The sequence below is a fragment of the Cyanistes caeruleus genome, chromosome 16 (assembly GCF_971803275.1).
Source record: "Cyanistes caeruleus chromosome 16, bCyaCae1.hap1.1, whole genome shotgun sequence".
Classification (NCBI taxonomy): domain Eukaryota; kingdom Metazoa; phylum Chordata; class Aves; order Passeriformes; family Paridae; genus Cyanistes; species Cyanistes caeruleus.
Window position 1 is genome coordinate 11,052,817 of NC_141716.1, and position 22,940 is coordinate 11,075,756.

The 22,940-nt window shown below is 44.9% G+C and overlaps 1 long non-coding RNA gene across 1 annotated transcript in view; it reads right to left on the reverse strand.

Moving 5' to 3' along the window:
- Positions 1-6,774: 6,774 nt before the first annotated feature.
- Positions 6,775-22,940, reverse strand: part of LOC147650190 (uncharacterized) — a 35,680-nt gene continuing 19,514 nt past the window's right edge. Inside the window, exons 2-3 of the long non-coding RNA XR_015277014.1 lie at positions 18,128-18,205; positions 6,775-9,521 (exon numbers count right to left, since the gene is read on the reverse strand). This is a non-coding gene — a long non-coding RNA (uncharacterized LOC147650190). The remainder of the gene's footprint in view (positions 9,522-18,127; positions 18,206-22,940) is intronic.

The window sequence follows — 22,940 nt, forward strand, 5'->3', positions numbered from 1 at the left end:
CCAACTTCTTGCTCATTTCCTGCTTCTACCCTCAGTCCTACTCTGCGTTGTTAATCTGTTTGCTTTCAATATTCTTCATTATTTTGTTTCTTGTGGCAGCAGTTGCTGCTCTGCCAAGGCCAGAGCATTACTGGCACGTAGTGAAATTGTGCCTGGCAGCAGGGCCCTCACCTTGAGCAGGTCACTGACATCCCAGCCTCACAACAGAGCTCCTCTCTGGCACCTCCTGCTAGTTTTTATTTGTGTTTTTGCTCTTTCTATTCTGTAGATCTCCCAGTTCCATGGTTAGTCACTTTCTGCTTCATTCCTACACCTCCCATTTCCACTGGTCCTTCTGGCCAGTTGTTGGCTGGACCACCTTCTCCATCCTCCTTATCCCAGCTCGGCTGCCCCGCTGCCTCTCTCTGTTTGGCTGTGGTGTCCTGTGTCTGCTGTCACCCTGCAACGAGAGCCGGTGCTGCAGCTTTATGGCCATGCCCCCAACTTCCTTTTGCCACGGTTTCTGGTCCCACAGCCTGTGGGCAGCACACACCTGGGGATGAAGTGCTAGCACAGTGTTCTGCGTGCTCCAGAGAGAGCAGGAATTGCCTGTAGGAATTATCCCTGTGTGTTTGGCCAGCTTGTGACCTGTTGTGAGACCCTGCAGGAGATGTTCCTTCACTGGAGCACAGCAGATCTAAATGTGAGGCCGTGTTTTGGCTCTCCAGTGTCCCCGGGCTGTGCCCTACACTCCCCTTACTCTAACACCTACAGCACGGTTCTTGGAATTAGACACAGGAAGAAGGAGATGGAAGTTAGAATTAGATAAAGGAAGGAGATGGAAGTTGGAATTAAACACAGGAAGAAGGAGATGGAAGTTGGAATTAGACACAGACAGAAGGAGATGGAAGTTGGAATTAGACAGAGGAAGAAGGAGATGGAAGTTGGAATTAGATAAAGGAAGAAGGAGATGGAAGGTGCTCTTAGACACAAGAGGAGGAAGAAGAGAGCTGCAGGGGTGTCCTTGGGTCAGAGCTGGTGGTGCTGGGGTCAGCAGTGGGCTCTGTTTGTGCAGAGATCTGGGCAGGTTTGGTGTGGAGCTGTTGCCTCTGGTGTCCTCACACCCCACACAAGTGCTCCTGTGTCTTTGTTTACCACTTAGCCAGTGATAGGGAAGTATTTCTCTCCTCCTTGGCTACAAGTGCCGACAGTCAGCCCTCGGTGACATAATGACCAGCCAGTGTGAAACTGTTAAAATTACCTCATAAATAACTCCTAATGCACAGAGAACCAGGAGGTGCTGTTGCTCATGGATAAATTATTCTCTGCCATTATGGAGCATTAAACCATGGCTAATTTGGAGGTCTCCATAGGGGTTTCATTAAACATCAGAGGTTTCCTATAGATTTAACCATCAGGGAGCTACACATCCCCTGCTGCTTGTCAGCCCTCCCGTGTTAGAGGTAATGCACTTCTGCACAGGAGTGTGGGGATGTTAATGGCCAGGAAAATGTCTCTTAATGGGAGGAAAAAAATTGAAATTCTCAATGTTGTTAACATGCAGTGGCAGAATGCTGTTCATAGCAAGGTTTTTGATCTCTACACTTTGGGAGTTGATGCTTTTTTTTTCACATGAAGACATTAAGTGAAAATAGTCCTCTTCCAGTCAGGAGCCAGCAAAAGGTGCTGGCCTGCCCTGCCAGCAGGGGATCTTTCCAAATCTCTGCAGTTAGCTTGGCTGGGACAGAGGTGCTGCAGGATGTTGTGGTGGGCTTGGCAGTGCTGGTTAGTGCTTGGACTCAATGGCCTTGGAGATCTTTTCCAACCTGAGTGCTTCTATAACTGAACAGTTCCATAACTGAACACTTCTATAACTGAACAGCTCCACGGCTGAACAGCTCCACGGCTGAACAGTTCCACGGCTGGACAGTTCCACAGCTGAACAGTTCCACAACTGAACAGTTCCATAACTGAACAGTTCTATAACTGAACAGTTCCACAGCTGAACAGTTCTATAGCTGAACAGTTCCACGGCTGAACAGTTCCACGGCTGAACAGCTCCACGGCTGAACAGCTCCACAGCTGAACAGCTCCACAGCTGAACAGTTCCATAGCTGAACAGCTCCACAGCTGAACAGTTCTATAACTGAACAGTTCCATAATTGAATGTGCTGTGCCTGTGATGGAGGCACTGTAGGCCTGTCTGCCTGTGCTCCCCCAGCCCCACACTGCCTGGACAGGCTCCCTCTGACAAGGCTCATCCTCATTGCTCAGGTGTTTGTCCAGCCAGGCCTTTCCACCCAACCACAGCTACCACCAGCAGCAAGCATCACCCAAACTCCCCGAGCTGAGCTGACTGAGCCCCTGCCTGGTTTAATCACCCCCTCTGGAGGCTCCCCATCCATTGTGGGCTCCATGGCCAGGATGCTCTTTGCACTGAAGGGGTGTGGAGCACCCTCAGGTCATGGCAGAGTGTTGCAGCTTCCACCATGAGTGGTTCAGTGCATTTGTTCTCCCAAGACTCTCCTGCAGCCGAGGCCAGAAGAACAGGTGGTGCCTTCCCAAGATTTTGGAAGGCCTAATGACCACCATGGAAATATTTACAGCTTTTTCTTCCAGGAAACTGTTGGTAAGTAATTACCACAAGCATTCCACTAATTATTCCTACAGTGTGTTTCCCTGTGTTGTTTTTTGTTTGGTTTTTTTTGTAATCTTGCCTATTTCTACTGCAATATAATCTATTTTAATATTGAAATATTGAAATAACAATTTATTTCATAATAAATTATTTCAGCTTTGTGTTATGTAGAAGACCTGTCCTTTTTGGCAGTCTGCTGAAATTGTACTTATTCTCAAAGCTGTTGCAGCTGCCATTCACATGTAATTAATGTGACTGCGCCACTGACGACTCCGCTGACATTAATTAGAGGTGTGAATAGGAAATCACACCCAGCAAGGTTTCCTGTTGGGTTTCTCTTTCCACCATCCCAACCCCACCGTTCCAGCTCAGCAGTGGGTGGACAACTGCGAAGTAGCCACATCAAAGTGGACGCACTGTGCCTCAGGGAGCGCTGTCTCCATGGGAAAACTCTGGGTTTCCTTCCGTGCAGTGGGATTTGTGCTGGCTTTTATACCAAATCACTGGTCTGATGGCTCTTCAGGGCTTCTCTGCCATGGCTCCAGCCACTGCTCACCTCAAATGAGCAGAAAGGGACCCCGTGTCAGGGTGGGAGGGCTCAGTGGTGCACACTCATCCCTGTCCTGGGCAGCATCTGGCTGGAATGAGCCCCAGCTCCCTTCTGGAGAGCAGAAAGGGAGATGAACCACAGTGAAAGAGAAACAAAAATCTGAGCAGGACAAGGATGGGCAGCGCTTGTAAGTTTTGTGTTGGAATCCCAGCTTGATTCTGTGGAATCATCACTTTGTTTCACTGATTATCCAGAGAAATGCAGCCTCTGACATTAGGAGACTAAATTTAGGTGATGTGATTACTCCTTTAAACTCAAAGCAGGTACTAATCCTTCAGGCACCCTGATCTTTCTGGCTTCTTTTCCATTCCATCCTCAAAGCACAAATTAAAAAGGTGAACTATTACAACTTAAATGTTTTTCAGAGCCCTGATTATTTTTCTGACCCCCATTTCTCCCTCAGCAGGATAGAAATGATGCTCAGTGAGGCTGCAGCAAACACAGCCCTTCACTATGATAAGAAAAAAACCACAACAAACTGAGATCTGAAGGGAGAAGATAGAGGGGCAAATAATTAACTGTTCTTCTGAATGATCAAGAATTTTAATCCTTTACCTGCAGCTGGCCTGTGTTTTGCTGATATGGGGAGGAGAACAAGATTCAGTTTAGGCAGTCCCAGAGCCTCCCAAAGTGTCCTGACAAGTCTTGCCTGGGTTTTGTCCTCTGGGTCTATTCCCCTGTGCTGGCATGGGCAGGGTTTGGCCTGCTCAGATCCCTCTAGGATGAAAAAATGACCCTTCTGGATAATTTTTCATAGTCATATATGAAACAGGTAAAGAGAATGTGTGGAAATATTGAAAGTCTTCAAAAGTGTTTTATTCTGGTATCTGCATAACCCCAAGTCTGTGTGGTAAGGTTACTGCTGTGAATATCTGATGAAACAGCATTCAGTGACCAGGCATTTTAAAGTGGCCCCAATCTTGTTTGGTTGTGTTTAAGGGGATAAATAGATAAATGCACTTATTTGTGTTCACATGAAAGCCAAAATCACATGTGACAGAGATAGAAACAATAAAACCTGGGACTGAAGAATGAAAGGGAAGGATAAAGCCTTGTGGTTTAATGGAAAGGGAAATATATGAGAGGATCTTCCATCTCTGACCATGTTTGCTGCAAAGTAATAAGATACATTGGCTCTGAATGGAGAAGATAAGAGACTGGGATAAAAATCCAGTTTTGGTACAACAACCATGGGAGGTAAATTACTGCCTTGTTTTTATTACTACAGGCACAGAAATACAGTGGAGAGATGTAGCTACAGGGAAAAATTCCAGCAAACCCACAGGATGGGCTGCAAATACTTGGGGTTTGCTTTAAAGGGGTGAATGCTTGAGATACTTTTCTCTTTTGAAAGTATCAGAATAACATTGTTTGGATGCCTTGAAACTGTGGTTATAGCTCCCAGAATTGAAGCTGTTGGGAAATTGGGAAGCAAAGGCACCAGACAGTTTGTGCCAGACCTGAAGTGGTGTAAAATCACAGACTGAAGGGGGCTCACAGGTGACCACCCCTGCCACTCTGTCCAAAATTGGGAATTTCAAGGTTTCTTTATCAACATTTTAAAGCTATCAAAATAGAAATCAACCCAGAGTGGCTTTTTGAAGTGCAGAGTGTATTGCTGAGTTCCTAAATTTACATGAGGTTTCTTAAACAAGCAGGCTGATTTTACAACATGCTGAGCAGCTGCTGAAGCCAAGAACAAATTCATCTGGAGACACAGCTGGGTCACTAATGTGGAAAGGGCTTGGGATGAAAGGCTCTGTGTGAAATAGTTTGTTGTGGAGTTGCTTTGACTCCACAGACTTCCAGACAGCCCCTGAGGCATAGGCAAGTCTAAAGATGCAGGTATTAGGCAGCACTAGTGGGCTTTTTGGAGATCATACACAGCAAATCTGAACTCTGAAAGAAACCCAGACTTCCTCCTGTTTTGTTGTTCTAGATGTCCTTTGCTCCCAGGGCATGAGTTTCCATTTATCTGCGTTTCTTATTTGGTTTCTGGAAGATGAGGTGGGGACATGCAGGTGATGTTCTGTCTCCTGGCCACCCTCTGGGCTGCTCTTTGCTCCCTGTGACTGAGGGGACATCACAGAAACGCCCAGTCCAGCTCTTGAAGGTTCAGAAGGTTCAGACTTGCAGCTGAACATTTTGGCTTTCATCCTTTTTTTTGGTAGCAGGTCAGACCAAACTTGGGTCAAGATTTCCATTCTCAGTGCAGCCCAGTTTGGGGATGTCTGGATCCTGAGGCAATGTCCATCTATGCTGTTAATTCAAGCTGACAGAGAGCAGATTTAGACTGGATGTTGGGAAGGAATTGTTCCCTGTGAGGGTGGGCAGGCCCTGGCACAGGGTGCCCAGAGCAGCTGTGGCTGTCCCTGGATCCCTGGAAGTGTCCAAGGCCAGGCTGGACAGGGCTTGGAGCAGCCTGGGACAGTGGAAGGTGTCCCTGCCATGGCAGGGGTGGCACTGGATGAGCTTTAATGTCCTTTCCAGCTCAAGCTCTTCTGTGATCCTGTTTTTAGTTTTCATCCCACGTTTCCCTGTCCCTCACTGTGCTGCCCACCACACTTAGTGCTGAGAGGTACCTGGGTGCAGATTTGTCTATTTATCTCCCTGGACAGTAGCAGTTTGCAGCCCAAAGCAGATGTGTTTTGGGATGCACATTATACTGCATCCCACAGTGAAATATTATGCTGTATTTCTTTATATATATTACACCTATCTAAGACCATAATGTTTTATGTAGCAGTGGCAGCAGCTTCACAGGTTCTTTATTAGAGCAGGAATCCCAGTGTTATGGGGAAAATACAACATATTTTGTCAAAAATAGAGGGTTTTTCTAAAGAGAAAATATCTCTAGAGCCTCTTTCCCCTAATTTCCACTGGAGCTTTTAATGATTTAGCCTCTCCATCTGCCCTGAGTGGGATTGTCCACTTGCCTGTAAGCACTCTGAATCTGGGCCATATTAAAACCATTTAAATTGGAATCACAGAATGGTTTGTGTTGGAAGGGATCCCACAGTTCATCTCATTCCAAGCCCTTGCCATGGCAGGGACAACTTCCACCAGACCAAGTTGCTCAAAGTTCAATCCACACTGGCCTTGAAAATCAACAATGATATAGATTGAAGCAGCATTTCTACTGCAGTTTGAGGAAAAGCTTTCAAAGGACCTGCTGAGATAAAAACAGAGTTTCTGGGCTTGAATGCAGTGATAATTCCTAGAAATTACCCTCACAAGACCTAGGTATAATTTTGTGATAGGAAAGGTAGGTGGGACTCTGGTAGTTGACATCAGGAGGTTTCAGCAGACAAATTTCCATACCACCCTTGACCTTGGCACAGGCCCCTGCTCACCCTGGATCTGCTGGTCTGGAGAAAGGTGAGGCAGCTGTGACCTGGACAAAAGCTGGAAAAGTAAGGGCTGGGAGTTTAGAAGTTGAGTTAACTTTGGGCACGATAAAAAGTGTGTCTGCATCACACTGATTTTGTGGCGATAAGGAATTGCCAGTGTCCTGTTGAGGAGCAGGACCAGGAAGTCAACAAGCAACAACAGATTCCCTCATTTATTCAGTGTCAAAATTTCCAGCATTTCATTTCCAAAGCACTAAAGCTGAAGGTATTCTTTTCATGTGAAGTGATTGTTTCCATGGCATCAAAATATTTCATTCTAATTTCTGTTTTTTTCAAAACCTTTTATTTCAAAAGTTGGTTCTTTTGAAGTTTCAGTTCAAGAGAAAAAGCTCTGCCTATCACTCCAATCTTATCAGATTGCTGCTTTTGTAAAACAAAGTTTTGTGGGGTTGACAAACATGTTTGAATTAAACAGCTTCTTTTGGTTGGAGATTTCTTTAGTGAAAAATATTCCCAAGGATTCTATTTGAGACCTGCTGTTATATGCCTCAACAAATAAAAAAATCCAACCAAAAAGTGTCATGAAGCAGAATGTGTTTTATTCACCCTGAGATAAATTGCAAGTGTAACAATGCCTGTGAGAAACGGGGAACTGGAGAGAAATTTTCAAGCACTTCAGTGTGCCAAGAAAGCCATACACTCATCAGTTATTTCTGCTACAGCTCAAGGTTTTATGAAGTTGGGATATTTAAGGAGTTCTCAATAAAATCCAGAACCAAAAGAAATCACATTTTCATCCTGAATATGAGGTAAAGACCAGGTTCTTTGAAAGTTTAACAGAAATTTCTGATCTGGGTGTGCCTTGGGGAGGATGTCTGATATGGCCCAGCTTTTCTTGTAATTTTTGCACTGAAGGCCTCAAAAAGGACTTTTAAATCCCTTCAGACATTATTTGCTGGTGCACTTAGAGAGCTAAGAAAGGAAAAAACAAATTAAAACAATGATCTAGTGGAAGGTCCCTGCCCATGGCTGGGGGTTGGAACAAGATTATCTTTAAGGTCCTTTCCAACCCAAAGCATTCCCTGATTCTATGATTAAGGAAGTAGATCTGGTGCTTGAAATTTTACACCTGGCACTCAAGAGTCAGGGGGACATAGGCTGTGGAAATGCTGTGTGGTAAATCAGCAGGGAATACTGCAGATCCTGGTTTACAATTATTAAATGGGTGAGGATTTTCCTGTCAGCAAACTTGGATTGGGAGCATCAATGTTATACATGTGCTCACACAATCGTAAATTAGATTCTCCTTTCTTCAAAGACTTGGCACTAAATAAAAAAAAACAATCCAAACTGTGTGGAAATACACATCTGTATTACTTTTTAATTGTAATGTAATGTATGCTTTTGAATAGCATGGAAAGCTGATGATTTGTAAAAATTTAAATATACGTTCATTAAAATATTTTCCAAGAGAATTTTGTGAAGTTTGGGAAGCATCATGTTCACACAGAGGAAGGTTGGATACCATCTTAACCAGGCTGGAGATTCCAGAGCATCCTGTCTCACCTGTAAGCAGAGATAAACACCTGGCTTCTCATTCCTTCCCACGCTCTCTTGGTCTTCAAAAATAACTCTGCCCAAAATTTCATCAGGGAAGCAGGAAAGTGCAGCTGTTTGGGTTTTTGTTTGTGTGGAGGATTGCAGAGGGAAGGAGAAATGGAGTTGAGGAGGAGGCACCACAAGATGCATCACTGGAAAAAGTCCTGGCTGAGTCTGCAGTGCCAGCTCTGGATGCAAGGAGCTGGGATTTGCTGCTGTTGATCTGAGTTCAGTGGTTTTCATATCTAAACAGGTTTCTAAGTGAGGCTCACCTGGGCTACAGCTACTCCCAGAGGAATGGGTGAACATCAATGGTAAATGGAGATTATTTTTAGCCAAATTCTGGAGTCCTGATATACCTCAGTTTTCACTTTCTCAGCATATTTTATTCAATTTTATTAGGTCATTTAGCAAATAATTTTAATTTTCTGCTTAGATATGAATTTCTGAAAGTAATGTACTGTTGTACAGTTAATGAGTCTGCTAATAAGCTCCAAGAAAATGTGATTTGCAAATCATTCCAGGACATAACTGTCACTCAGACCCTATGCCAATTAGCATAACCACTAGCAACTATCCCTAAGAGGTTCTTGAAATTTAAATGAGCTTTCCTAAGATCCTTTTTACCAGGGAGGCTGCAGCTTCTGCCTCACATGGAAAATGCAGCCTGGTGAAAAAGCAATAATTCATTAAAGACAAAGCAGATCTTTAGAGGTAAATGCCCACCTGGGTTCTGAGCAGCAGCAGTGTCTGTGCAAGGCACTCAGCGATGCTGAGAGTGGCTGAGTGACCACTTGAGCAGCCCAGAGAGGATCCACAAGCAAAACTGACGGATTTTTACAGCAAAAACACGTCAGCATGAGGGGGTGTTCAGGGAGCAAGATTTCACCCACAAGGTCTCTGCTGAATCTCGGTGAGTTTACTGACTGGTAGATTTAGCTTGCTGTGGAGGTTGTGGGCAGTCTTGGAACGCTCTCGGGTGCTGCAGGGACCAGGGCTCCTCTGGGTGCAGGCAAATTCCATCTGGCTGCAGTTCCCACTGGGAGCTGTCCTGAATGCTGCACCTCACAGCCCCCCCAACTCAAAACAAAGAGCTTTTCTCAACATTTGGCTTTTATTTTACTCTTACCCTCTCTCAGCCCATTGTTCTTTGCGCTCCCAGGACCCATCATGTGGTTTAGGAAGAGCTAAATCTTCAAGGATTTGTTTAGGATAAGAACCTCACAGACATCTTGCCATGTTTTCCCACAGGTGAAGGTTAACCAGGCGATCCACCAGGCAGACACAGCACTTCAGTTCAAATACAAGAGTTTCAGACTCAGGAGGAGCCTGCTGTGGCTTGGGGCTATAAAACAAAGAAAAAGCAGGTTGTATTAGGCGACTTTAAATACCTAGCAGAAGTTTTGGCTTAATATTTCCGTTTAACCCTGCCTTGTCTCATTCACAGAAGGAGAAAACCCTACACTTGCAGCTGGTTTCTGCCAGGTACAGCTGGCTGGGCCATCAGGGCTCCCCATGTCCCTGGGCCATCCCCTTGTCCTCCCTGCAGCCTCCCACAATGCAGGGAACAGCTTTTGGTGCAGGGTGTGGAGCCCAAAGCTGCACATTTCCCCCTGTGCCTGCATGCACACATAGGCCTGTGAATCACAGCTGCAGCCATGTGAAAATGCTTTGATGGTTTGACAAAGTTGGATTTGAAACCTCAGGAAAACAGCACAGGAAGGAGGCTGGAGGACAGAGCCTGGCAATGAGGTTGGGAGAGTTCCTCCTCCTGAACTCTGAAGTATTAGACTGACTCTCTCCCTCTTTTAACTGAGCAAGTGAACATGAAACACAGGATTAAATAAAGCAATAAAGTTGTTAAAGATCTAAAGCTGGTGTGAGTCATCCAGGAGAGATTAAGGCAGTCTCACAAATGAACAGAGCAGGTAACACACTAAGGTAAAAGAGGGGATAAAGTTTGTCAGGATCCAGGAGCTGCCTCAGAAATGAATTAATGGCACAGTAGAAGTGAGCACTGGGCTGAGCAGATGCCTTGGGCAGCCTGTGAAGGGCTGTTTTCTCCTGAGGGATTCCCCAGCCTCACTCTCTCCCTCCAGCTGGAGCAGGGTTTGTCCATCAGCACCACGAGCACCACCAGGGGCTGATTTCCCAAACCCCACTGCTGGTGGCTTCACTGCCACTCCTCTCCCTGATTTCTCTGTTTAACCCCGGGGACTTCAGGGCCTGGAGAAGGAAGAATGCAGAGGCAATTCACACAAAACCACCAGCAGATTAGGATGATTATTAATAGTAGCACCAAGCAGCAGCTGGAGATGAGTGATGAGAGATGACTGTGAGGTCCAGAAGGCCTCAGAGCTCTTTCCAAGGTCTGTTTGTGCCTTTTCTGACAGAGCCTGACCAGGTTTGCACAGCTGGGTCCTGTGAGCCCGTGGCATGTCTGGCCAGGGCTCTGCTGAGCAGGATCCTTTCAGAAAGCAGCTGTGTCTCAAAGAATGTGACAGCTCAGGCTTGGCTAAACTCATTAAAATCCAGGGCTCCTTATCTAATGTGGAGACACGACAGAAATTCTTTTCACTGGCAAGCCTAGAGAAGGTTGGGTCTCAAACCATTCCCAGCTCAGGTTTAATATAAAAATGGAGTTTCCTTGTCTGTGCTGGCTGTTGACTGATGATCATTTGCCATATTTTTTTCTCCTGATAAGAAAATCCAGGGGTGTATAAATCATATTTCCATGCAAGAGACCAGGTACGGATTTTTTGGTATTTGCCCTTAATTGCCTCCTCGGTTTTTGTTAGACAAGAAAGGACATTAACAGGATTGCACAATGGCCAATTAGTCTTAAAGGTCTTTAGTTTCATTACTTATCTGGAATAATTTGTAATCTTCCTTTGACAAAGGCAGGAGCCCTTTTTGATAATAACACTAAATCAGGCTGCTGGAGCACAGAGTGATTAACATATACAAGGGATGTTATACCAAACAGAAATTCAATTTAACACATCTCACAGCTAAAACCATATCCCAATTATATTAATATCCTTCTGCTTCTCTGTCTTACCATCTTATCCCCGTCTTCAGAGGTCTCAGCATGAATTTATCATGTTTCCTCATGTTCCCATTCAGCCTACTTAGTAACCACCATATTTTTTTCCACAATGTTCTTTGATCTCTCATTTTTTTTGCTGATCCCTTATGATGCAGCTGGCTGCAGGGAGAGGGCACTGGCAGGGCTGGTGGCTTTTCTGCCACCTGAGCAGAGGAGAAACCACTTCAGTGGAGTCACTTAGGGCGCCAGCTCAATCCCTTCCCTGTGCTGTGACTGATCAGATATTGGGCATTTGCCAGCTGCCAGCTTCTTGCTGTGTTTTAAACCATTAGAAAGGCAAATGGATACCTGTAAAAGAGTCTTTTGGAAGATATATAATATCACTGCCCTCACTATAATGCAAATAGCAATAATTTTTTTTTGCCTTTGACCACAGGCAAAGATTTGAGAGAGAAAAGCATTAAGTAGGACAAAAAAAGCTAGCAGGGCTTGAAAACCCTCTAAATAAAGTCACTTGTATCCCCTAACTGCAAGTAAGATCCTTATTAATGGGTTATTATTGTTAATTATGTTATTGCTGATAGTTTAAAAAATAGAGGTTGAAATCAGCTCATAAGGAGCTGAGCTGCTTAAGTGAACCTGCAGACAAAGCAGATTCTTATTACAATATCTTCCTCTCTGTGCTCTGTTTCCTTCCAGCCTTCTCTAGGTTTATCAAGGTAAATCTTTCCTGTTATCTGAGGACAGTGTTTTAAGTGGAGGTTTTTCCTCTGTACAGGGTGAAGATTATATCAGTTTTTTATATAGATGGACTTTTTTTTATATAGGACAACCTAAATGTTGTCCTGACCCTACTCAGTACAGAGAGAGCCACAGCAGCATCACGGAGCACAGGATGAGACAACTCAGCAGCCAAAAGAGCAGGAAGGATTTCAGTCTGTGTCCTGATCTCCCTGTCACTCCCATAACTCTGTAATGGACAGAGCAGTGATATCATTTCTGTCTTTCTATTTTCTTTCCTTCTGTGGTTTGGGTGTTTTGGGGGGTTGTTTGGTTGGTTGGTTTGTTGGGGTTTTTTTTTAATTTGTTCACAAACCAGGAAGATTTCTTAACAATCTTACAACCATAGAAATATAGAATATCCCTGAGCTGGGAGGGACCCCCAGGATCCCCCAGCCCAGCCCTGGCCCTGCCCAGACCCCCCAACAACCCCACCCTGGGCATCCCTGGCAGCGCTGTCCAAACGCTCCTGGAGCTCTGGCAGCCTCGGGGCCGTGCCCATTCCCTGGGGAGCCTGGGCAGTGCCAGCACCTCTGGGGAAGAACCTTGCCCTGACATCCAGCCTGAGCCTCCCTGGCACAGCTCCAGCTGTTCCCTGGGTCCTGTCCCTGTCCCAGAGCAGAGATCAGTGCCCCTCCCACCTCTCATGTGAGCATTCCTGCTGAGAATTCAGTGTCACCCAGATTGAAATCACCTCTCAAACCCCTCTGCAGTGATGGAAGTGTCAAACAAGTTTGTCAAAATGTGGCCAGCTGCCTGCACACAAAGCATTCACCTGGGTCTGGGTTCTGGTACCTTTTTACATGCTAAAAACCATCTCATTCTATGGGTAATGCAGGCAATAAAACCTGCCACTTTCAGATAATCAGGCAGAAGAATGTGGAGCCAAAGAATCTCTGTTACATAGCAGGTTGTGCTGTTTGTTATTGTCGTAAAAACTGAAACCAATTTAAACATGTCTGAGTGCCAGTGGAGCTGGCAGAGCTCCTCTAGCTGCAGGGAAATGAGGATTTGCTCTGATTCTGTGTGGACAGGGCTGGGCTTTTTGTCTGCTTCAGCTGCTCACCTGTAACAACACAGCAGCGTTTCCTCCCTCTGCCAACCTTCCTTAGGCTTCTCTGGTCAAGCTGTGGATTTGCTGTGGCAGAGACACCTCTGCTATGCACCTCCTGAGCAGAGCTGTGGGGATGGGGCTCAGAACAGACACCCAGAGATGTGGAGTGGGGCCAGACCTGCTTATCCTGGTGTCCTTGGGCAAATTCCTCCAAGGCTCCACTCCGGGTGTCTCTGAGCACATCCCCCCATCTGCAGCAAATTCCACCCCCGTGCCTTGGGCAGGTCTCTGCAAAATGGGCTGGTGGGTGAAAATAAACGAAAGACTCCATGAAAGTGCTCCCAGAAAGGAGCTGATCAATGAGTTTAACCCTCATAAAATACCAAAAAGCACGAGGCTGCACGTACTGACTGCAGGGAAAGCTTTGGTCAATAGTCACACAGACAACAGAAACTCCACACACAGCACACACAGCTGTAGGAATCAGTGCCACACATCACAAAACTCTTTATTATATATTATGTGCCTCATAGGATTTATTGTCACCTGGTCCATGTCCCGTGCTGAGGGTTGACCTGGGAGTCATGAATCCACAACTTCCATTTCTACCCCTTTCCACAGTGACAAGGTGGACTGATTTCCATCCAAGTGATTTAAATGAGCCACTGGGGAACCGTGATTTAAATCATTGATGTTTGCTTTTCACATTGGCAGGAGAGGCAGCTTTAATGATGTATGGTCCTACTGCTGCAGCTAAAATCTAAATTCCTGGAATATTCCCTCCAGATAATCTCTAAAGTTCATGCATTTGCCTCTGGCTGGCGAGCTGCACACAAGGGAGAGAATTCTTGGCTCGACTGGGCAGTTTGGAGCTGCTGTGCTTGTATTGGCAGCCTGGAATAGGCAGCTCAGAGGGAAGGTGCCAAATGGGGTTGTATTAAGCACCTCTTGGCTGCTGCTGAGCACAGGATTAGGAGAGAGAGCGCTCTGGAGAGTGGGGAAGCGTGGGAAGGGGCTTGGCAGCGCTGCTGGAGCAGACAGGTGTGTGTCTGAGCAGTGGCTGCCCGCAGCAGGATGGGGCAGGAATTGGTTGGAATGCTCATACAGGCAGGACAGGGAAGTGTGAGCCACGTGCAGCCCAGGAATTGGAAATTTCCAATGAGGATATGAAGATATTAAAAAATCCTCAAGCTTGGATGGGTGGATGGTGGATTCCCAGTTGCAGTTATACTCTACACCCTCAAGGACTCAGCAATCTGGGCTCAGGAAAACTGTTCCTGTCCTTTGCTGGGGGTTGGAGTAGATGGACTTTAAATGTCCCCTCCAACAAAATCATTCTCTGATTCTATGATTCTATACTATTAATTAAAAGATTTTTATAATATTATTTAAAATACTATATTTTCTGGAAAACCTGTGAACTTTTGGATATATGAACAGATGGCCTTTCCTTTTTTCTCCTAGAGAAAACAATTTTCTATAACTAGAAAAAGTGACTCAAGTAAGTATTTTGTTTAACCTTACATTAATCAGTCCTTCATCTTCACATTTTGCAACCAAAAGAAAGGGGAGTGCCATACTTCTTTACCAGTGGGGAATCACATGCAATGTTTCAAGCTGTGCTTGGATGGGAAGAGTGACTTCAGGATGTGTTTTACTTATGAGTCTTATTCATGAAATTAGAGTCCATCAAAACACTGGGTGTAAAAGATAATGGATGAGGACAATATTTTTTGTCACCTTAAAGTGGTATTTTTCTTTTTCTCTCACCCCTAATTTATACTCTTGGATTTAACAGATATAACTTTTTGACTTTCTGTACTGCTCAGTCACTACTACAGTGGTTGAAGAAGCTGAAATAATGAAAAAGAGTCCCTTTGCTCCTGCAAAACTGGCCATGAGTTTATGCATCTCTGTGAGCGTCAGTTCTGGGTGAGCCAGATTAGTTGGTTTAACCTTGTCTTATCTGCAGTGACCAGCATGTGCCATCCAGATGGAGCACTTTGAGTTTTTGGTATATTATAGGTTATAATAAATTTATGCAGTGAACACTGAACCTTGGAATCTAAATAGACTTTTTGTTTTGTTTTGGTTTTAGAGCAAAAAGTATCTTTGGTTTGAAAATCTGGGTGTGCTTTCAAGAAGTTCCTTTTTCCTGTTGCTTTTATCTATCCTGGTGTGTGTTTACTGGCAAGTCTCCCTCTTTCACGTTTTCCTTTCTCCATGCACAAAGTGGGGAAAGGGCTTACCCTATATTTATAACCCAGTGGGATTCCCTAGCTCTAAACCTGCAATTAATCCCAACCACTGTAATTTCTTTTTTTGCAGAAGGCACTTTTCACACCTTGCACGGTGGAAGCAGCACGACGCATCTCACCGTCCCCTTTCCTTTGTGCACAGCATCCCCTGCCCTTCCAGAGCACACAGAGATGATTAACACCACCTGACACAGCAGCAGTTCCCTGACATGGCTTCCTGAGGGATTTTGTGAGCTTTGGAAAGCCTGGAAGGGAGGAGAGCTCCAAGCCTGCCTCAGCTGCGTGGTGGATGGGGCTGGGAGGGCGCGTGGTGCTGCGTTTCGAGGTCAGCACTCAGTGAGGTGGAGACTGTCCTTGCCCATCTCCTGGCTCCTGTGGCCATGGCAGTGCTGTGTCCTGTGACAGATGTCTGGATTACAGCACATTCCCTTTGACACCTGCAGCAGGGGCCTGAGGAGCAGGAGCTCTTTTCCCACCATGGCTGGGGTGGTGCAGACAGAGGTGCAACCATCCGAGCTGGGGCTCCTGCACAGGTGTCCTCTCCTCCCCAGCTGCCTGCCCCGCTCCTCTCTCCATGCACACCCTCATCCAAGGGTGGAGAAACCAGGCAAAGTATTAATAATTCCATTCTGAGTTCCAAAGCCAGGAAGCTCAACTGTTTTTTTTATCACTGATATGATAAGGTGGTAAGCAGAGGAGATACCATCAGAGGTTGCTTTCATCTCTGCAGATAGTGAATGAACTAGATATGTATCTTAGACATGAAAAGGATCCTGGTTGAAGGCTCTTCTGAAAGTCCTAATCTCTCTGGTTCATATGTATATTCTGAAAGTTGTTAACACCCCCTGCCCCTCCCCTGCACAGGGCTGTGAGTGTGGAGGAGCTTCAAAGAGCTCTGCTCCTGCCTCCTTGTGTTTCTGGGGGAGCCTGGGCACCAGGGCTTGCTCACCAGCCCACCTGTGAGGAGAAAAGAGAGCTGGCAAAGGATATCTATTTCAGCCTCTGTCACCAGAGGGAACAGTAACACTTCAGCCTCTGTGGCTCTTTTCATGTGGGAGTCTCAAAGTGCTTTGGTGTCCCTAATTTGAAGCAGAAACCTCACTAATTAACATTTATGTCTGGGATGGAGGGATGTGTTCTGCGAGTCAGCGATGATATGAGCAGTGCTGATTTACTACCAGATGAGGGATAGTGTGTGGCAGAGTAGGCTGTGATAATTTGTTTTTAAAATCTCTTTTGGCTTTGGTTATGGAGAGGGATCTGCAGCAGAGCTTTACAGCACAGGGTTCTTAACCCAGATGGGAATCCCAAGTATAGTCCTGAAATATTTGTGCCCAATTCTTTTCTCTCCCCAAAGTTACAGGGATGTGGAGGAAGTGATGATGTCTAAGTGGAGATTGGAATTTTTCCCCTGTGTAATCTGTAATGTCATCAGTGCTTGACTGAACCTAGAGAAGTTTGATGCCAGACCTAAAAACCATGGAAAGATTTGTGGGCTCTGCATAGGAAAACAGGATTTCACAGAAGCCATTGGCTCAGAAACATTTCTGGGGAGGAAAGGCAGGGCTGATCCATGATTCATGGTGGCCAGTGCCCTCTGGGTCACACAGAAGCTGCCCTCAGTAGCAGCTGGTGATGTGTTTTGTGGCACTGGCAGCAGAGCCTGCAGTGCCCTGGATGCTCCTTCCTGCTGCAGGAGGCGATTGGGAACAAGAAGATAATTTTGTACCTGGAAAAAGCTGGTTTAATTTCACCTCATTTGCCATCCCCTTTGCTGTCAGCACCCAAAACACAAACACACTAAAGAGAGCCAAGGTGATCCGTGCTGGGAGAGGAGAAGCCTCTGGCTCTGGGGGCGGGATGGTGTTCCAAGGTCTCTGTCCCTTGGGAAGCCAGAGCTGAGTGTGGAGTTGTGCAGAGGCTCAGCTGGCAGAGCCCTGCCTGTGCTGCTCCTCATCCCAACCCTCTGCTTCCATTGCTAGACCCAGCAAAGCCCACTAAGTCCCCAAAATCCAGCAGAACAATAATGAAGAATGCTGTGCAGTCGGAAAGCATGGGTAATGAGGGACTTAACTTGGAACATATAATTTGTCAGATAATTTGGAGGCACATCTCAAAACAGTGCATAAGAATGAAGTTTACTGCACCAGCTGAAGTCACCCCAAATGTTCTTTGTTTGTTGCAAATCCCTTTTGAAATCTAAGCCTTCAGAAAAGAACCTGGAACCAATAAATGACATAAAAGAAAAAACGTTCACAACACATATTTTGGATTTGGTTCAAACACAATATTAGAAAGCTGAATTAATTGTGTTTGTATCAAACCCAAATATATTTTATAAAACAATGAAGCCTCTTAAATGGCTAACTGCTGCCCAGAATATATTTTCCCTGAACTAAACTAGATAACAGCGTATCCCTCTTAAATTGGTCAGGAGAACTGGCTGCCAAATGACAATTCTCTGCCCCATATTTATTCACCATCTGTGACTTCCACATCAATTTTCTCATTTTAAAAATCAAAACTTGAGGTTTTTTCTCCCTCTTCTCTCTCTTTCCCCTTCTCTGCCAGAATTGCAGGGTAAATCCAATGGCTGGAAATGAGGTTTTGTTTTAGTTCCTGCTGCAGAAATGGCTTTTGCATGATGGACTGTGGCTCCTTCCTCTGCAGCTCTGTTGTCTTTGGTGTGTGCAGTTTATATCAAGTGGTTATGGATGGGCAGCTGGCAGGAATTCCTTTGAGATCTGTTTTTCCCCAAGGAAATGGTGAAGAATGTGAGAGGGAAAGGGGAGAATCAGAAACAAGCTTACCCATTTGTGGCAAATTTACCAGCCTACAAGTCTACATTTTCTTGAAAAATGTTGGTTTATGGAGGAAGCAACCATTTCCTAAAAAGAAGAATTGGAGAAATTAGTCTGGGATTCTAGTGAATCAACACCACTACATTTTTTCTACTTTTGTTCTTAAAAAACCATATTTTATGAGTAAAGAGAATTCAAGGTGCCGTGTTAAAATCTTTTTAGTGCATCTCCATGATCCTCATCCTCCTGCCCCAGGCAGGGAGCAGGCAGGACCTCTCTGGGGCAGGGATTAATTTTGGGGAGCACTGACAGTTTGGCACTGACTGATCAAAGCTCTTTTTGAATACCCCATAACCCAAGAAACGTGGGCTCAGTCCAGGGCATTAATGGTAGCTGAGTTTAAGATTTGCAGCTTTCTGCAGAATGGAATCAGCCAGTGACAGCCCACACCGCTGCTGGGAGATCAAGGAGCAAACCATGGTGCTGAATTTTTGGGGTGATTCTTGCTCTGCATCCTCACCCGTGTAGTCAACAGAGTACACAAAGCTCTGGCTGTAAAGGAGTATAAAAAGAATAAAATTTTCAAAAGGAATTTGTCTTGTTCTTCCACCTCCAGTTTTTGCATCCTTCCCTCAGTAGCATCACACAGCTGTTACTATAGTAACACAGGGGCATTTTAACCCTGAGCTGGTGCTGGCCACTCTCAGAGAGAAATCAATCCACCACAACAAAGCCAGGGCTCCTGCAGCTGAGAGAAGACAGCTGCTATCATGTTTGGCTTAGAGGTCTGAAATGGTAAATAACAGCCAGGTACATTGAAATTCTGAGCAGAATTTATGATTGAGCCATGGATAAATACCTCCTCACACAATTACACGTTACTGGAGGCTGATGTCTTGCAATTCCAGAGGGTGGATCAGTTAAACGCTCCTTGCATTTTGTTTGTCTGAAAACCTGGAAAGCAGGGTTGCTTAGCACAGGTTTTCCCTGAGTAGCTTGACATGACCCTGAGCTTCATCCAGTGTTTAGTTTGACACAAACTGGTTTTGAGGTGAGCAGATAACTGTCTGTATCCCTCTGAACAGCTTCCATGGAATGCAGCCCTGAAACTTCGGCTCAGGTTTTATGAACCTTTCTAACCTGCTCCATGACACTGAGGTAAATGTAAGCATTTTTGGACAAACTCCAAGAACTGATGTGTTTTGCTTTGGGTTTGTGGACACTTCTGATAGCTCTAAATCAGAAACCCACCTGAGTGTTGTTTGCTACAGACATGAGGTGGAAACCCCTCAAGGAAAAGCTGCCTTGTGCCATTTCTGGTACTTTTTTGGGGAACATCAGCAGAACCATTTTCTCTTAGAGGTATTTAGATACTCCCACTCCTTCCCCTGCCATGGCTATTCTAGCTGTGGATACAAAGAGTTTATCTTTTGGATAAAAGGCTGATTGAGTTGTCCTATTCTCCTCACCCCGTCTTACACAGCTATTTTGCAGCTGGCAAGAGAAAGATGTCATCTGGAGGCAGCAGCTGGAGCGAGGGGAGATGAGGGAAGGTGGGCGTGGGGTGCTGCTTTCCTGCCTGAGCAGGGATCCAGGCAAATAAACTGTGCAGTGAAAGGGGATGAAGGAAAAAGGAAATGCTCTCCCAGGCAATTTACTCGGAGGAATAAAATTACTCGAGGAATGATTGACAAATTAGTAGCACTTTGCACCTTGTTTTAATGGGATCTGATCTTAGGGAGGAGAAATACGTTAAGTTTCAAATTACCCACTTTACTTCTCTAGAATCCAAATCAAGGTAGGCATTTGGTACTAAATCTTAAGGAAACAAATTGCTTTCTATGCTACACTGCATTCTTAAAACAGCTTTATTTGAAAGTCCAGCTGAGCAAGTTAATTTAAGCAGTGAGCTGGGCCATGACAGTTCAGCACTTGTTATTGAGGCCAGTTACTTCCATGAGTACAAATCACACTGCCAGGTGAACTTAAGCTAAACCTGACCTTGGGCTCTAACTCAAAGCCATCTGATATCCATGAGAGACTTTCAATTGACTTAATGGCTCCTGGAGTAGATCCTGGGTGCCATCAGCAGCCCGTGGTGGCCTCGCTTGATTTACTGGCCCCAGTGACCCATGTTCCCAGGGAAGGAGAAGCGATTTCCCAAAGCCCTCCTTCCCCCTACTCCCCCTGACAAGAGCTGTCTTGTGCCAGCTTTAGCTCCATCCTACAGATGGGTTTGTGCCTCTGCCCCAAGGGAACCTCCTGGGGAAAACGTGTGGTGTCTCTGCCGGCTGCGTGCTCGTTATATATTCACATATACAAAGGGAGAAATGTGCTGGCCCCAGTGCCAGACCTTATGAGGCAGAGGGAAGAGCTAAAGCCAGGCTTTAAACCACTCTCCAAGCCTGGCTGCTCCTCAGTCTGTCTTTGAAGCCCTTTCCCATGGCCTCGGCCCTCTCAGGCCTGCTGGCAGTACCATGTGTCCATTTGATTGACTGTAAGTGATCTGAAACTGCCAGCACAACATCCCAATTTAGTAATGAGACTTATTGAAGCTTTATGAGCTGCCTTAGCTTGCAACACAATTAAATTTCAGGAAATAGAAAATATTCCAGTGAGGCTGGTGGGTTTCTAATGCTATTTGAGGCGTAATGCATAATAAAACTGTGCTATTTAAGGTTTAATATAATATGCAGCAGCCCTAAATGACCAGTAAAAACATTATGCAAATTTTAAAGGAAGTTATTGCCTCCTGTAAATGACAATTTATCAATGGCTTGTAAAGAAAGGGCTTTCCTTCTGGTTATGAACTAAAGAAAATACAAAAATGATCAGGCATAAATGGGTGATAGGAACAGGAGGTCAACAGAAAGATGTGCAGTAGGAATTGTGTCTTCCTGTCAGCCAGGGCAGGAATGTAATGAATTATTAATTCTCTTTGCTAACAGACCACATTCAGCCTCCACCACCAAAATAAAACAAAACTTACATTGGATTAAAAATAATTAGATTTTTTTTGTGGAAACAATGCCTGCAATTTACTTTATATTCTTCTTCTCTTTCCCACTTCTAGTGTTTGTTAAACATTTCTAGACTTGTATTTGTTAAACACAAGGGTAAACCCCACCACATTTTTAATGTCAGAACACCTCTTGCATTAGCAAGAATCTGAATCATGAGGAGGAAAAATGCAAGATTCTCAAAGGACTCCATGGGCTTGGATCCCCCAGTGCAGCCTGCCCTAGGAGCAGGGATAAAACCATTCCAGAGTCACACAATGATTCCCAGCCTTCCCTTTATCTGGGCAGTGTGGGTAGAGCCTGGCTCCCAGACACAATCCCATCACATGCAAGTGCTTCACATTATAATGGGTTTTGAAAAATGTTTTGACTGTTATGGAGCCCTTTTTACAGTCATGCCATCAATTCAGCGTGAGAAGATATTTTATTTTAAATGTGCTACGAAGACACAGAGGCATTTGCATTGTTAATTTCTCAGATGTCAAACAAATACCATTATTGCAAAATGAATGCAGCCACCCAGCTGAGAAACAGATCCATTCACGGCAACTAAGTGAAACTTAAAAAATGAATGAGTTCTGCTGATTGCAAGTATCATCAGAAATTAATAATGCTCTAGGAATTTTTCACACAAAAGAGAATGAAAGCATTGTGACTGTTTGTTTCCACTTGTCGAGCTCCCCCCTCTTTGAGGTGTAAGGGACCATCATTGGCTTCAGCTTTGAAGGTCCTGGGCAGAAGCAGGGGTTTTGTTGCCAGTCTGGGGAATTGATCTTTCCAGTGACATCTGATGTGACCCCCAAGTCTTGGCAGTCAAGGCACCTTTGTGTCCCCTGCCCAGCTGGACTCCTGAGCAAGGCCTTTGTCTGCTGTCATTTTCTCCTTTATGCCAGAGCCTTCCTATTTTCCCAGCTATGAAAAGCATGATCCCTCTCCTTCAGAATGGTTCTTCCTTTTTATTTCCTCTCCCACTCCTTCAGCAGGTGATGCAGACACTGCTGTTCCCTACCCACCTCTTCCCATTCCTGGCTTTTCCTTCCCTGTCAGCTCCATGGCCTTGGCATTCTTTATGTCTTTGTGCTGGTAATAACAACTTCAGCTCTTGGAAAATTAGTGGAGATGGACTTGTTGTGTGACAAATTAAACACAGAGAGCTCCAAAAAGCCATGTGAAGTATTTGTCTGTGTCTGTATATTCATCTGCTAGACGAATCACTTGAGTTATAAAAACTGTGGAAGAGAAAAATCTAATGGAAATGAAAATATGATTACTGCCCATAATTCTCAGCAATCAAGCATATCAGTTACACACAAGTAGGTTGTCTGGATGTTTGTGGGGTTTTTTATTTTATTATTTAAATCTGATTAAGCAGCTGATTGCAGGTCCTTATGTACCTTTTCACACAGTTTATCCTTGAAGTGAGAAGCAACAGCTATGTATTTATTTTATTCTATTTTATGTCTGTGCAGCAGTCAAGCCTCACAGGGCTGAAGGCTCTGTGTCCTTCCCTGCATCATCTTGCCGCAAATATTGAGAGAACACAAGAGACATATTTATTTACAGATGCACTTACTGAGCAGCTAATAAACCGGTCTCCATGTCAACCTGTATTTTACTTATTTATTTGGCCTTTGCTTGAAAACCCTTCCTCTGTGTGCTGAGCAGATACAGCTAAGGAATTAACATCTCTTTTGTACATTAACAGGAATATCAAAGCACGGGGCTGAAATACAGTGATCACCTTGCAGGATTAGTGACAAGATTCAGGCTTAATGTCTTTTATCAGGAAACCCACCTGATTT